We start from the raw sequence: 6,000 nt of genomic DNA, 5'->3' as shown, positions 1-6,000 counted from the left end.
CAAAGAAGAATCACCATGTTTTCTACAACACCGGGTAATTTGTCATTAGCCTTTGCAATCTATTCAGACTCAAATACATAGATAGCATATGAGTCACAAGGCTCTGTTTACAGGTATTTTAAGAAGACTTTTTAAGCAAAGTAGGATTCCCAAGGTTCCATACTTAGTTTGCTTTTTAATTTTGATCTGGGTTAGTAGTGGGCAATAATAGTAGTGGGCAGTGTTGTAGATGATACCACATTATTCAGCATGGTAAAAAAAAGTTTGCAAAGATCCCAAACAATCTTTCCAAATGGGATGAATGGGCAACAAAATGGCACAAATGATTCAGTGTCAGTAAGTGCAAAGTGAGGTTCAGTGAGATAAACAAACAAACTTCATATATAGACTCAGAGGTTCTAAGCTGGGAGTCAGTGAGTTAGCAAAAAAGGGATCTTGGGATTGGATGGATAATTCAAAGAAAATGTCAATTCAGTCTGTAGCAGTTGTGAAAAAGACAAATTTTATATTAGTAATCATAGGAAATGAATAAAAACCAATACAATAAAACTGTAATATTGACAATGAAAAAGAAAAGATCAGTATACATGTTTAGGATACTGGAGCAACTGCCCTACATGGAAAGATTAGGGTTTTTAAATTTAGAAAAAAAAAAGGTAATTATGTAGGATGCTTTTCTCATTTTTCCACCATTCAAGATACTGGGCCAGTCGATACAACTAAATGATGAGAAAAAATAGAAAAGACTAGATGATGTCCTTCATAGGATCATACCATCATAGAATGACAGAGTTGTACAGAATGATTTAAGCCACCAAGTTCAACCCTCTGCTCAGTGCAGTAATCCAGATGGAAGTTCCATAGACAGATGGCTCTCTAGGTCTCCACTTGAACACATCAAATGAAAAGGAACCTACCACCTCTCTGAGTAACTCTTTTTACTATTAGGAAGTCTTAATTCAATTGCTGTCTGCCTTAAATTCTGTGTCCCCTATTCTGGAATTAAGAGAACAAGGTAGTGACAGCACACAGGCTGGATTCTTGAATTCTTCCCAACCCCTTTAACCAGCACTGGCTATATCGCTCTCTCTATTTTTTTTTTTAATGTAACAAAAGAAGAGAATAAAGACCAATTCCGAGGATGGATTTTTATTTGCACGTGTGTCTGTGTATTTTCTCATTAGGAGGTGATCAGGACATATGCATATGTGTTGCCTCTGAGGGCATGTGTCTTTTGTGAGAGTCTAATAAGGGTGTGTGCATACGTTTTGCCTATGTGGTTGTGTGGGTTTATATGTATGTGTACTCTTGGGAAGTGCAGGTGGGCTTCATGTCTTCCATACTAAGACACATGACCAGAAAGAGAAGCAGGAGGTGCTAGGGCTTTCCTGCACTGCAGCCTTAAGCTCCTTAATTCCTGCACTTAAACCAGTTGGAAATGAAGCCTATTTAAGAAATCCCTTACTCGATTCCAATCCCCTCCTTGCTTTAGCTTGGTGATGTCCTAGTGTTCTGTCTGGACTGTGCTTATCACCATGACCAGCTGGTGGATTTGCCTGCTTCTTACTCTACCCATCATGTAGGGAAAGGAAGCACCAATAGGATTGCTCTCTGTGAGGGGATCTTTGAGGACATACAGTTTCCATTGCCAGCATCCCTCTCCCACAAAGCCCCTAGCTGAGGCATCCAGCCATGGACCAGTCAGTCAGTCAAGAAAGACCACAAAATGTAGACACAATTTTATTGTCTGTCTTTACTGACTGACTGACTAAAATTATGTCTACACTTTGTTTTGAGTTCTACATAACTGCTTTTAGGCATACAGTAGGCATCAGCTGTCTCTTTTTAAGTTTGGGGCCTCAGTTCATTTTTGGCTTTCAGTTCAGATTAAAGCCTGATTCAGGAATCGCTTAGTTTCCAAGATAAAATCACTTGGATCCGGTCTAAGTTGGACTCCATGCGTGAAGCAGGGTCTGTGGAGATACCGAGGGAATGTTTTAGCCTTGTTATCTGGGAGCAGTTTGATCTGGTTGGACCCGAGGAAGTGGACAGGATCCTCCAGATTGTGAATGCCACCACCTGTTATTTAGATCCATGCCCCTCCTGGCTGGTGAAGGCAGCTCGGGAGGTGACGTGTGGTTGGGTCCAAGCAATGGTAAATACATCCTTGAGTGAGTGAGTGTTCCCGGTCACCTTTAAGGAGGCACTGGTGCGCCCCCTCCTCAAGAAGCCATCTCTGGACCCAACTGTGCTGGACGATTTTCGTCCAGTCTCCCATCTCCCCATTTTAGGGAAGGTGGTTGAGAAGATGGTGGCATTACAACTCCAGAGGGTCCTGGAGGAAATGGATTATCTGGACCCCTTTCAGTCAGGTTTCAGGCCAGGATATGGGACAGAAACTGCATTGGTTGCACTTATGGATGATCTCTGGTGGGAGCGGGATGGAGGCAGTGCAGCCATCCTGGCTCTCCTTGACCTCTCAGCGGCATTCGATACCATTGATCATGGTAATCTTTTGGGATGGCTCAGGGAGTTGGTGGGCGGCGTAGTTCTGTGCTGGTTCGCCTCCTTCCTCCAGGGCCGGTCCCAGTCGGTGGTGATAGGACAGGAGAGATCCGACCCTTGACCCCTCCATTGTGGGGTGCCACAGGGTTCGGTTCTCTCTCCTCTCTTGTTTAACATCTACATGAAACCACTGGGTGAGATCATCCGTCACCACGGGTTAAGGTACCATCAGTATGCTGATGATACCCAATTATACATCTCTATCCTGGGTGAGGTAAGTGATGCAGTGACTGCCCTTTCTTGGTGCCTGGGAGCTGTGGGGGTCTGGATGGGGAACAACAGGCTTCAACTGAACAGAGTAAGACAGAGTGGCTGTGGGTTGATGGGGCTTCATCTTCCAGGAAACTGTCATCTTTAGTTCTGGATGGGGTGGCACTGCCCCAGACAGACTCAGTGCGTAATCTGGGGGTTCTCCTGGACTCACGACTCCTGCTCAAAGAACAGGTGGCAGTCGTGGCCAGGAGGGCCTTTGCGCAACTTCGGGTTGTGCGCCAGTTACGCCCGTTCCTGGATTGTGAAGCCCTCCGAACAGTCACTCACGCCCTGGTTATCTCCCATATAGACTACTGCAATGCGCTCTACATGGGGCTACCCCTGAAGAGTATCCGGAAGCTTCAGCTGGTCCAAAATGCAGCCGCACGGGCTATTTTTGGTGCACCTAGGTGGGCACATATAACACCGTTGCTGTGCGAGCTGCACTGGGTGCCAGTTTGCTTCTGGATCCAATTCAAGGTGTTGGTTATTACCTTTAAAGCCCTACATGGCATGGGGCCAGGTTACCCGAGGGACCGTCTCATCCCCATTACATCTGCCCGCCCCACCCGATCATCCAGAGAGGGCATGTTATGGACCCCGTCCATAAGAGAATTTCATCTGGCGGGGTCCAGGAAGCGGGCCTTCTCTGTGGTGGCCCCTGCTCTCTGGAATATCTTGCCCCCGGAGGTGAGGCAGGCCCCTTCACTCCTGACCTTCCGGAAGGCCCTGAAGACCTGGTTTTGCCATCTCGTCTGGGGCGGGAAAGTGAATAACCATTCTTGGGGATGGCTCGCACCCTAGAGTCCCTCCCACCAGCCTGGATTTTACATTTCTCTTGGATTTTATTTATTTATTGTGTTTTATCATAATTGTTTTATGTGATTTTAATGTTTATGTTTTATGTGGGATTTTATTGTAAACTGCCCAGAGTCCCTCTTCTGTGGGAGATGGGTGGTGGCTAAATTTGAGTAATAAATAAATAAATAAATAATATATCCTGATCTAGCACTAGGTCAGCATCTCCAGTGTACTTCAATGCTTTTCCCAGGATTAAAGTTACCCATTTTCTTTTCTTAAATTATCTTGTTGCCTCATGAGTAAAATGATCCATTTATCTTGTTCATTCAGAAAGAAGGGTTAACACCTTAAACAGTGCTTGTTGAATAAAAATCCTGTCCTCTACCTGGTATGAGGTACTTTCTCCCACTTTTGGTGTTTCACACCAAATTTAATCCTAAATATGATGCCTACTAAGCTGGGTTTTGTGACCAATGGTCATGATGGTTTTATTACCATTTAGAGACTTTTTACCCCCTGAATTACATATGGTTCTGCAGTAATTTAATAATAATAACTGATCCTCAGTTTAATTTCTTTTGTGAGAACCTGCTGTGCTAGAACCTCTTTTGGATATAACATCCAGTAGCTATTTTATATAAGTGTTCTTATGTTGTTGACCAGCTTGGGGCTTTTTATGCATTTTAGAGTCATAATCAAAATTATCCTTTCCCCAATCTCCATCTTTCAGTATCTCTCTGCTATAATTATTAGTTATATAATGCTTGTCCACATGTTAGAGATCAGATATAGCTATCAGCTGTTTCACTTTGCTGTAGTGTATTTGCCTAGGCACCTGTGCATATTTAAAATAAAGTTGATTAAAAAAACTTCAGCTTGGAGAATCTGCATTCTCCCCTATCAACTGTTATAATAAGTGTTCAATGTATATGCAGAGCAACAAAAGCATTTTGAAAGAGAGTGATCATCTTATTCACACACTCATATTTCAGAATAGCCTTTCAGAATTGATCCTACTGAAATGTATCTTGAAACATCTTTTTGTTCGTCATCCAAAGATTTTGCATGTCATCATGTGTCAACATTGTCTGTAGTGCCTTGCACTGTTAGCGTACGTCTTTTCCAGAAGTTGTAAGAGATTTTGGAATATACAACATCCTAAATATACTTATGTGTTTTCTGATCTGTTCTTCAACTGACTGTTACGAAAACCAATACTGGTTAAATAATAGTTGTTTTGAGTTTCTTATGGGATTATCCCTTGCTGTAATCACAATATCTTATTCTGTGACTCCTGTATTTTTGAATGGATGGAAAGTTACTTCAGTGTGAAGTTCCTCTGCCAACATCCATGTACTCTTCAGAATATTTTCAAGTTCCTTTTCTGGTAAAATTATAGGTATTATTTTGCTTTGTCTACTTATTACATTGCTTCAAATGCATCAAGGTCAACATCTTGAGGCCCCTTGCTTACGGCATTTATTTAAACAGTTATGTCCTGCCACAATACTAAGCTACACAGAAATTGGAAGTTAAGCATATTTTGGGTGATTTCGATTTTCCTCTGCTGCAGTTTTCCTATAAACAGTGCCTGTCAAAGTATTACCTTATAAAGACAACTATGTCTTCAGTTTTAGGTAGCAAGCATTTTCATGACTGCACATGAGGCTTTTCAGAGCATTTTACCAATAAAGAGATTCTGATGCAATCTTCAAAAAAGAGAAAAAAGAAAAGAAAAGATAAAACCAGTTTTATCTTCCTTTTTGTCCCTTGGGTGGGAAGTAAAACTGACAGAACTCTGGTCAATTTCAATTTAAAAGAGTTTCAAAGGCCACTATTCTACCAGATAATTTGTGGGAAAACCCACGCACCCACCTACCTAAAAGCACGCTAATCAGTTACTTCAGGAGAGGGCAGGCAGCCCAGGATACCAGGCCATAGGAGGTAGCAATTGGTGACCAGAGGAGAAGAGGTATTCTTGCCAGAATGCACAGTGGCCAGCGGAGTGCAGCATTTGCCTATTATGAAATGAAACACATGCCAGCACAGAATGGAAAATACTGCAGGTGGGGATTACCATACTGGTGGGCTGGGAGCAGGTAGAGAATGTTCTTGCCCTTCAGAAATGATGAGTGGGCATCATTTATGCTTTGCTGGGGCAATCTGGTTGTGCAGATCAGCCCTCAGAATGGAGCAGTTGGCAGTATTCCAAGCTGAGGCACAACTGTCTGTCCCATTTGGATGTTGTGGTGGTGTCTTTTTCTGGAATGTTCTCTCTGCAGCCCCAGCTAGACCTGGCCTGTCTCCAAACTCAATCCTCCTTTTACCAGCTTCTCTCCACACATTTCATGGTCCAACATATGTTTAGAGAGTAATCCTTTA

Source organism: Candoia aspera, chromosome 4, assembly GCF_035149785.1.
Source record: "Candoia aspera isolate rCanAsp1 chromosome 4, rCanAsp1.hap2, whole genome shotgun sequence".
NCBI lineage: Eukaryota > Metazoa > Chordata > Lepidosauria > Squamata > Boidae > Candoia > Candoia aspera.
The sequence above is the reverse complement of the archived record's forward strand: the minus strand, read 5'-3'. Positions refer to the sequence as shown.